A 10,608-nucleotide genomic window follows, 5' to 3' on the forward strand; every position below is an offset into this window, starting at 1 on the left:
CATCTCGATTTCCCAATAACGAATGCCCCACCGCTATCAGAATACTAGAAAAACTCTACGATAAAACTTCTTTGACATTCCCCGAAGCAGATGAAACTTTTACGACTACCTCTGGTGTGCGACAAGGGGGTCCCGAAAGCCCCCTCCTCTTCAATTTATATATGGATCATGTAATGCGTACATTTGTTAATAAATGCAAAAACGACAACATCAATTTTTATGAACACTCCTATCGAATTAATCCCAGATCTGTCAGTCGCGACGAAAGAATGGAAATGAGACGGAATAATCAACCCACGTTTGGTACTAAGTCACTACCCTGGAATGGATATGCAGACGATCTCATTCTATTCCTTCTCACTGAATCTGATCTTCGAAAATCGGCGAATCTCTTGAACGAAACATTCACGAAATTCGGACTGAACATAAACGCGCAAAAAACTGAATCCATGATCCTAAACCAATCGGAAGGTGAATACCCAAAGTCGATTCTCAACTTAAGGAACACTGTTATCAAAAATGTTGAGAATTTTATCTATCTTGGCACATATATCCGTTTCGATCAACCTAACACAGGAGATCCAGAGATCAACCATCGAATACAGTTAGCGATCAGTAAATTCACTGATATGGGCAACTTGCTCCAACATATGAGGATGAATCTTAAAACGCGTATAAAATTTCTGAACAGTTTTGTACGAAGCACGCTGACATATGCGTGTCAAAATTGGAACACTAACACCAACCAAATGGATCGACTTGACGCTACCTATCGTGGATTTCTACGACGTATGGTTCGAGGAGGTTATCGATACATAAATGAAAGTGAAAATGATTATCGATATTGTATCACCAATGAAGAACTACATAACCTTTGTGGGACTTCAGATTTGTCGACTTTTATTCGTAAGCAACAACAAAATTATGTCCAACACGTTATTCGAATGCCCGTATATCGATCCGTTAAATTGCTTGCCTTCAATTGTGATAAGTACACAAAAAGAGGAAGTGTTACTGCCGTAGGGGCAGTATTTTTCTTTGTTTTTGTAAATAGTTTGTAATTAGATATTTTTTGTTTCTTGCTTGTATTTTATTGCTAGTTTGTGTCATTAGGATATTTTCATTGTTGTTTGTTTAGGGTCTCATGTGTATTGCGTGTTTTGTACGATTGTAAATGTTCTGTCCCTTGTGAGATACGTCGTATTTGTGTCGTGATTTGTGAATGTAATAAATTGTGAGCAGTCTTGTGTGTTTGTTGGAATAGAAGTATGAGAGCTGTCGTGCTAATGTTAGAGGTGTTCGCCCACAGTGTTTTAGTAAGTGTTTATTTGTAACCTTTGTATATATTTCTTACTTAACTTTGTCCTTGTATTCTAGTCTAGTACTTTTACTTGTACTGTTTTCTTGTCTTATTTTGCTATATTTAAGACTTTGTACTCTTGTGTTTATTTATAGCCGTTCAATATGTGAAAGAGAACGCGTCAAAACCATATGGGTTTATTCTTGCTGTCGTTCATGCCTGACAGAGTGGCCAACGGCAGTCATAGTAAAACACTAAGAACATTCGTTGCACTAAATTGGACAGCTGTTTGCAAGTTCGTTGGATCAACAGAGGAGCCATCGTTCTTGAAATCCGTTGGGATTATTATATTTGGATCGTTTTATTCAAGAGTGTGAACTTGAAAACCAATTTTTTGTACGTATGAGTTCTGTGGTCAACAAATGAAGTGTGCCATGTCAAGCCTGCGTATTCAAGATTATATTGTTGAAAGAAATTATTTCTTTGAAACTATTTCAGAATCTTTAAGTGTCATCAAAAGCTTTTACAATAAAGATGATGATGAAAAGCATTTACATTTACATCGTATCTGTTACACTTGGGAATATCAAAGAATCGTTCCCATTATTAATGAATTTGAGAACGTCTATACAAAGTATCAAGATGTATTGAAGTTGATGTTATCTAAAGATCAATATGAGTTCGAGTTATCGTTTGTTAAGAAATTTATTCGTCATTCATTAGATATAATAAACAAGCCACCTGATCACATCATGCTTGTCCTTGTGCCAATCATTCATACCGCAGAGCCTCTTGAAATTCAACGTGCTGAAAAGGTCCCACCAGTCCGTTACGAGGTTGTTTCCGAAGTCGTGGAAAAGGTAACGCGTGTTAGTGGTAAGAAGTCAGTAAGAGATATTGAAGTATGTGAATGCCACGTGGCCGAGTCAGTTGTACCGTTGGTCCAAGAAGTTGTTGTGGTTAAAAATCCGATGGTGGTTAAACTAAACTGTATAAAAGCTGTAATTGAAATTCAAGAAGAAAACTTTAGCTGTGATGTAAAGTGCGAAAGTGACGTTGTTTTCAATGAAGCTTATTCTAAAGATCAATTTCAAATTAGTGACAAATATTTTGATTTGTCAAAGAACTTGGGGAACAATTCAATCGCTGAAAAGGAGAGATGTTTAGAAAGTTTTGAGGAATCCATGTTTTTGAGAAAATTTTATTGTAGGATCTTTTTGCGATTGTTTTGGTGTTATTTTTTGTTTTCTGATTTTCTTTTGTTCTGTTTCGAGACTTCCGTTTGTTTATTGATTGGTTCAATGAAGCGTCTTATGTGTTTATTATTTGATTTGGTCAAGAATTTATTCTTGACAGTGGGGAGTGTTACTGCCGTAGGGGCAGTATTTTTCTTTGTTTTTGTAAATAGTTTGTAATTAGATATTTTTTGTTTCTTGCTTGTATTTTATTGCTAGTTTGTGTCATTAGGATATTTTCATTGTTGTTTGTTTAGGGTCTCATGTGTATTGCGTGTTTTGTACGATTGTAAATGTTCTGTCCCTTGTGAGATACGTCGTATTTGTGTCGTGATTTGTGAATGTAATAAATTGTGAGCAGTCTTGTGTGTTTGTTGGAATAGAAGTATGAGAGCTGTCGTGCTAATGTTAGAGGTGTTCGCCCACAGTGTTTTAGTAAGTGTTTATTTGTAACCTTTGTATATATTTCTTACTTAACTTTGTCCTGGTATTCTAGTCTAGTACTTTTACTTGTACTGTTTTCTTGTGTTATTTTGCTATATTTAAGACTTTGTACTTGTGTTTATTTATAGCCGTTCAATATGTGAAAGAGAACGCGTCAAAACCATATAGGTTTATTCTTGCTGTCGTTCATGCCTGACAGAGTGGCCAACGGCAGTAATAGGAAGGCCTTGTAAAACTCTTCTTGATCAAGTAGTTGATTCGAGTGGACTGTCTTTGGATGAGTTGTGCAACCGGGCACTTGCAAGGAAATGATTTCTGGTTGATAATTTATTATGATGATTGGAGTGTGTAGCACTCCCCTATATTACTAGGAATAGTATTTGGTAAAATTTATATATTAGGGCTGAAAATTCTACCTTAAATCACTGTCATTTTAAGTTTCTTGTTTTCAAAAAGATTTATTTTTAGGAAATAATTGCTTCTAATATAGAAATAAATAAACTGAAATGTGTAAATTTAAATAAGACACAATGTTGCTTCTGGATCTGTCGCTGTTAAACAACGGTCAGTACAGTGACAGTGGGACGTGGCATGATTTTCAAACTCGGCAACGTACTCGACACAGAATTATTTCAAGTAAACTGATTCTGGAATTTGTTAATGGACACTAAAATGGAGTTAATGTGTAAATTGGAACAAGATTGGAACTTTTTCCATGATGCTACGTGTGAAAATGGTTATTTCTGGATCTGTCTCGTTTAATGATTGGTGGCTTGATTTTTCAAACACGACACAGAATTATTTCAAATATATACCGATTTAAAATGGAATATGGCAATGGAGACTAAAATGCAGCTCATGTGTAAATTTGAACAAGATTGGAACTTTTTCCATGATGCTACGTTTCCCTGTTCTAAGAAATGAAGAAAGGGAGAATTATCCTTGTTGACTTATTTTTCATTGTGTTTTGTTCGACGCAGTAAAATTTTAAATCTTTTGGCCATCCCTTTCCTGGGGGAAATATGAAATCTTGTTAAACATTTTTTGGAATTTTTAGAAATTCCGAAATTCGCGAAAATCGCGCGCAAAAATTTCACTTTTGCTGGGCCTTCACGCCCAACGGGCTTCTTGTTTTATTTTGTTTCCCTTCCTGAGTGTGTGTAGAGGAGAAATGAGAGAAGAGGATTTCCCTCTAATTAGAGATACGACTTTTGTAAACTTATTACGCGGTTTCACATTTCTTTTGAGTTTAAGGGCTCTGACCATAGTCAGAAAATAGATTTTAGTATCTGAACATAAAAGTTATGTTTTAGATTCTTTGACACTTTTAACAAAGAATTGCCTTTATAAATTGCTTTTTAATCAAACCCCTTAAGAGTAATTAAGAACTTAATTGCAAAAATGACGTTATGAACTTTAAAAAGACGTTAATAATATGTTGCATCACCTTCTTTTATAAAAAGTGCTAAGTTTTAATGGGTAATTAACCTTTTTGTTTCGAACTTTTTTGAAACTGTCCGCACAGAATTGAACTATTTTAAATTTTGCGGAAAATCTTTCTAAGAAGATGTGTCAAAAGTTATGACTGTTTTTTTAAGCAAAATCCAGATGAAAAATTGATGAAAAACCACTATTTTGAAGATTTCGAGACAAAGAAGCATTTACAAAAAATTTCCGCAAAATCTTTTACTGTTCGGTAAAAGATACACCATCTACTGCGAACATTTTTTCAAAATGTTTTTTCTTCATCGAAACTAAGCTCTTCAAAGTTGAAATACTCTTCCTCGCAAAAGTCTTCATTTTCTTCTTCATCAAATCTTTTCAATGCAATTTTTGAATTTTCAGATTCAGGAATAGTTTGTCTAACATAAAATGTATAACATACCATAGTTTTGTTGGTTACATCAGTCAGAAAACACATTTTAAACACGGCAATTATGAAAAATTCACTATGGTCAGAGCCCTTAACCCTTTTGAGTGCCAGGGTCCTTTTTTCTAAGTTTTTTTTAAAAAATCGCTAGTTCAAACTTTAAGGGCTTATATCTCCTGATCTAGAAGGAATTAGAAGCTCGTATATAGCTCGTTGGATAGCTTAGAGTCTCTTCTTTCTTTTGGGCGCCTTCGGCGCCGCCCGATTTAGGAAGGGCGTGGTGGGCGGCGGCCAAGGGGGGGGGTTAGGTTAGGGAATTAAAGCAGTCAGGCCCGCTGCGCGGACCTGACTGAACTGATGAAAAGGTGCCCAGTGGTAAAATTTCAAATCAATTCACTAGAAGACAGAATAAAGTAAAACAGGGCCAAATTTGGAGGTTCTTGGATCACTCGTTGACCAAAAATAGTCAAAAAACGGTCAGAATCTCAAAAAAGTGAATTTTTGTCAATTTTTTGCATTTTTTTGACTTTTTTGCTTAAAATTTCGCTGGAAAGACTCACTTTTGAATTTTTTTTTGCTTGACCATAAAGGACAATCTAATTCCTACGAGTTCGACCAAAAATAACGATTTCTAACTCAAACTGGGCATTACAGGAGGGCTTCGCCCTCCTATATAGCCCATGTCGTATATATACGACATCGGCACTTAAAGGGTTAAGTAACATTTCTCAACTCACGTGAATTCTCATTGCGGTTATAACGGTTTTCACTGATTAATGTTATACGATACGAATTCAAACATTTAGTTCCGTGTTTGCGTTCTTAAAACGTGAATATGTGACCAAGTGATGAGAAATTAAGAGATAGAGAGAGGCGAGATGAGAAGAGAATGTATATAGAGGGATAAGTTTTATTATAAGCATATTGTATACGTCCGACTGACTATGGGTTTTTTGGCTCTTATATTTACATATACTTGTTTCCTTATGACAGACTAAGTAAGGCAAAGTATTTCGATTGAACCAACGGATAGTGTATTCACGTCCGTCTATAATCCCACAGGTGGATAGGAGTGTTTGTTTGAAATCTTAGAGTTTGTACATACTTTGCACAGGATATAACGCGCTGAGAGTGAGAGTTAAAGTTTCCCAAATCAAAATAATTGAAAATGAAAACCTAGGTAGGCTCTATGTATATGCCCGATTATGGCAAAGATTCGCAGTATCGACGGATAACTAAGTACAGATTACTTAGTTTCAGCCTAATTAAGATATGATATCAAATCGACGAATTGAGTATTCCATTGTGCACAGGGAGATGTCAACGTGAGAGTTGAAAGGGTATTTTATCTTTTTCCGGTGCCAGGGGGGGTTACTAGGGTTGCGAGCTGACGGGGGGGGGGGAGGTGCCACCCGACTTTCGACCCTTGGATCCTTACCAGAACTAAAAAGGAGAAAACAAAGGAAAATTTTGTGAATTTTACGACCCTTATTGGGACAAATTTGACCAATTTCGACCAAATTTCGATCTTTCCGGGGGTTAAAAAGTTGAAATATTCCTATTTCTCCGACCCTTAGTGGGACGGAAATTTGATTTTCTGATTTTTACGACCCTTAGCGGGACTTTGGAAGTCAAAAAAGGTACCCTTAAGGGCGGCACATACCGTAGCCTCCATTTGCCTAAGTAACCCTCCCCCAGGGTTCAGTGAGAGAGGAATTGATATTCGTCATACCGATCACAACATTCAAAGAGAGAGAGACATAGTTATTTATTAATTTGATAATAACCGATAACACCGAACCAACAACGATTTATCTTAACATTATCGAAAAATGAGGTAAATCGTTCGTCATCGAATTATACTCGAAAACGTACCACATGACGAATTAAATATCGACACAGCTAGTACATGGAGATGACATTCGTGAAGCCATCTTACCGTGACGCCTTAACACAACGTAGAAAGAACTTTAACAATTGGCACTAGAAGAAACGATCCATCGATCAATATCAAATTGATTCCTTGAACAATAACGACTAGCAATGCAACAAGGAAGACCATGGCAATGAAAAAGAAGAAAATGAATTTAGACATTGCATTTGCAATTAATTAAAAACATATACTAGCCATAACTTTCATTAAGGTGCCATCGCAGCAAAACGAACACATAGAGTTGAATTTGCGATCAAAAGGAATGATCTTAGCCCTACAGTAATTTTTGTTAAGAGTGACCTCTCATCTGAGACAAAATTCTTTCAAATGCTAACAAAGGTGTCAAGGGAGTGATTTACAGTACTTAGAGTGACATCCGTGCCTTGTCTTACACGTTTTTTATAACAACAATTTCATAAGAATACGAGGCTGAAATTTGGCCAAAACCTAAGAACAAATTAAGAAGAATCTGAACCTCAGATCTCAGAAATTACTGTGAGAATTACATGTTTCCATTTTAATTAATATTGACATTTAAGGCTGAAAAACTCATATGAATTTAAGAGCAGCCCAGCCAGAATCATATGAAGCGGAACTAAAATGAAAAACACGCGCAAAATTATGAGATGTTTGCCCAACTTCCTTATGCGTGAAGCTATGAATGCCATCCTCAGAAGCTTTAGGCTTCCTCTGGTGGCAAAAAATGAAATTGTAGGAGTATAAAGTTACAGAAGAAAACTCCTGAGTAGTAGCTGGCGCATGAGTGTTATGAAGAGATTTTTCAGCTTACTACGAATCGAGTCTGGGATTTGACTGAAGAAGAAGTATTGAACAATAAACAAATATATTGAAATAAACATTCGAGAATAATTGAAATTCGTAACAACGACAGTTCCTGTTGAAATTCGTCGACGTCAGGACGCGTTACGATGCATGAAAAGACTTAGGCGGTGGTTACACGTAGCCGGGGTGAAATAAAAAAAAATTTCACTCCGGTCTATAAAGAAAACACTGTTTCTGTATACACATATTTAGGCGGGGTGAAATCGTTTTTAGGCGGGTTGAACTCACCCCGGGGTTGATTTCACCCCGGTCCTGAGGACCGGAGTGAAAATTTTTTTGAGGATTTGTTTTGCAAATTTTTGCAGATTTTTACATGTATACACAATTTCTTTTTCACCCCGGGTTGAATCTAAAAGTTATGCATGATTAAAATCTGTTCACGATAAGTGTGCACTCTTTTTTCTTTTACCTTATATAGTTTTTGAAGGAATTATTCAATCTTTACAAATTTGGTATCATTGGAAAGATATTAGTGAGTGGAAAAATTTGAAATAAAAAAATCTTTAAAAAAATTCTAAAAATGAAAATGAAAATGAAGAAGAAAAAAAATGAAGATCTTGTAGAAAAGTGCTATAACTATCATTTTCACTGAAGTGAATCCTTATGATCATCGAACGTCATCACTGTGAAAAATACCAAACAAAGTTATAAGCTAATTGACGTCTAAAAACGTTGCTTTCTGCTGTTTTCTGCTGTTTTTTGAGGTCAATCACTTATTAACTTTGCATCTTAACTTTATATTGAATAAATATTTTAGTGAAATTTCTTCACAGTGATGACCTCCTAAGATCAAAGAATCTCGCCAGTGAATATGTTATAGCGGAGCTGGATGAAGGACGAGAATTCCTTAGCGGATTCCTTCTTTGTCTTTACTATTGTAAACTGTTGATAATAGAAATCCATCTCTGTCCCCTTGAGTGTTCTGTTTTTATAAGAAAAATGAAGCAGACAAAGTATTCATGCACAGTACGTTTGCACATATTTTGCTATGACGTTCCCGCTTTTCATCGAAATAATATTTGTAGAAGATGCCCCAAAAGCTTCCTTGTAAATGAAATCTATTTTTATCAGCGTGTGTTATGAATTTGAGAAGCTTTCATGATTTCTCTTTAAAAATTTCGGATGTAAATATTTTGACAAATATTGTTTCAATTGACTTGAAATTTTTTCCATAATCAGACATACCGACTTGCTATCTGAAAATATTAGTTAGAAAGTGAGGCACCCCGCGGTGTAGCGCGGTATTTCAAATGAAAAAGTACTATTTATAATCTTAGAGAAGAAACTTCTTATAACTTAACTAATGAAAACAATGTTTTCATTTTCTTAAATTGTCATTCACCAATGTTTTACAGACCCTCTTGATAATTAAAAGTTTTTAATCGTGAAGGATAAATGCAGCAGCAGAATCATTGGCTAAGAGGAAATCCAAATTTCACGAGTTTGTAATTGTAATGTAAAAGTTAAATTTCATATCAAATTTTAATGTCGGGGACAGAGATAGAACAAGGCTTTTTTAAATGTGCATTATCCAGCTCCGCTATAACATATCCCTGAATCAGCGTTTCTTAGTCACCACGTGATAAGGGCGGTAGGATTTTGAGATTACTCAAGTAGTCTATCGATAGATGAGCTTAGAGTCCGGACATGGCACGAGAAGGCATGGAAGCATTACACAATTATTTCAAAAGCAAATTTTCCTATATCCTTGAAGAAGGACATGAGGAATGAACTTAAAACTTTTTTTAAAAATAAATCAAATGTAAAAGCAATTTGAATTTAATACTGCTGTTATAGAGAAGTTAGAAGACGTGCTTGATTTGGTGCAGAGTGGATCAGTAAACAGGTCCTTGAGCTTACTCCAAGAGGCAATCAGGGACATTGGCCTGTTCCATAAAATTTCCATACAGGGGGTGAACGTGAATTTCTTGGAAATGTGTGGATAATCCATGGAAGTGGCAAAATTTGCAAAAAAGACTGTTGTAAAAAACTCTTTCCGTACTTTAAAGTGAGGGTGGACGAACTAAAATCAGTCGTTTGCCCCCTGGTAAAAAGAAATAAAACCCCTTAAAATTCTTCTCGTATTACCCCCTGGAAATGTTTGTCCACCCCCAAGTATGGTTTTAAAATGGAATGGTCCATTGATGCTTGTAATAGATTAATCAGAATGTCTTCAACTGGGTGAGGGACAGTTCTGGAGTATGAGGTATGAGTCTGACAGCGTTGCAAGCGATTCTGCTGATGAGAAAGAAGATTTGAGCAGCCGAAAAGAGAGCCTTGCAGAAGCAAAAGGATAAAAAGAGGAGAACTCTATCCCGTGGATAAAGTGAGACAGGGTGTAGATGTTACAACAAGTGATACTTTTTCAGAGACTTGTGACAACGGTCGCGGATCTAGATTTTGATTGCTTTTCTGTCTAAAAATTTGTGACGGGGTGAGACAGGATGGGACTATTCATGATATTTATGATGTAATCTTTTATATTTGTCTAGGTAATCTCTCCCCGGGCAATAGACCACTTCACTGCTTAAATAAAACTATTGTTCCCATCAAATTATTTATTACTGATTTAAACAAAAAAAATGCACTTATAAGAAAAACTACTCTAAATAAATTGTAATCAAATTAAATTTTAATTCTATGAAGATTTACCTATGGTTCCAGATGGAATTCTTTTCAAGACAGCTTCAAAGGATATCTGGAGATATCGCACTCATTCATCATAAAACTTTAATCGGGCGGGAGGGCGGTATGCAAAAATACCAATTTAACTATCGGTCACTGGGTTTAAAACTCCGAAAGTGCTAGAGTTAAAACTCTTGGAGGGGTAACGAAGCCCCTTATTTCCCGTTTGAAAGAAGTGACCCGCGTGTGTGAATTCCACACCAGAACCAGGATAAAAAAGTAATAAAGAATGTTGAAAAAATCTACTAATTTAAAGATTAGCTCCACTGGTTGGGCAGTTGTTAACACAGTATAACTC

Source organism: Clytia hemisphaerica, unplaced genomic scaffold (assembly GCF_902728285.1).
Source record: "Clytia hemisphaerica strain Z4C2 unplaced genomic scaffold, Clytia hemisphaerica genome assembly, whole genome shotgun sequence".
Lineage (NCBI taxonomy): Eukaryota > Metazoa > Cnidaria > Hydrozoa > Leptothecata > Clytiidae > Clytia > Clytia hemisphaerica.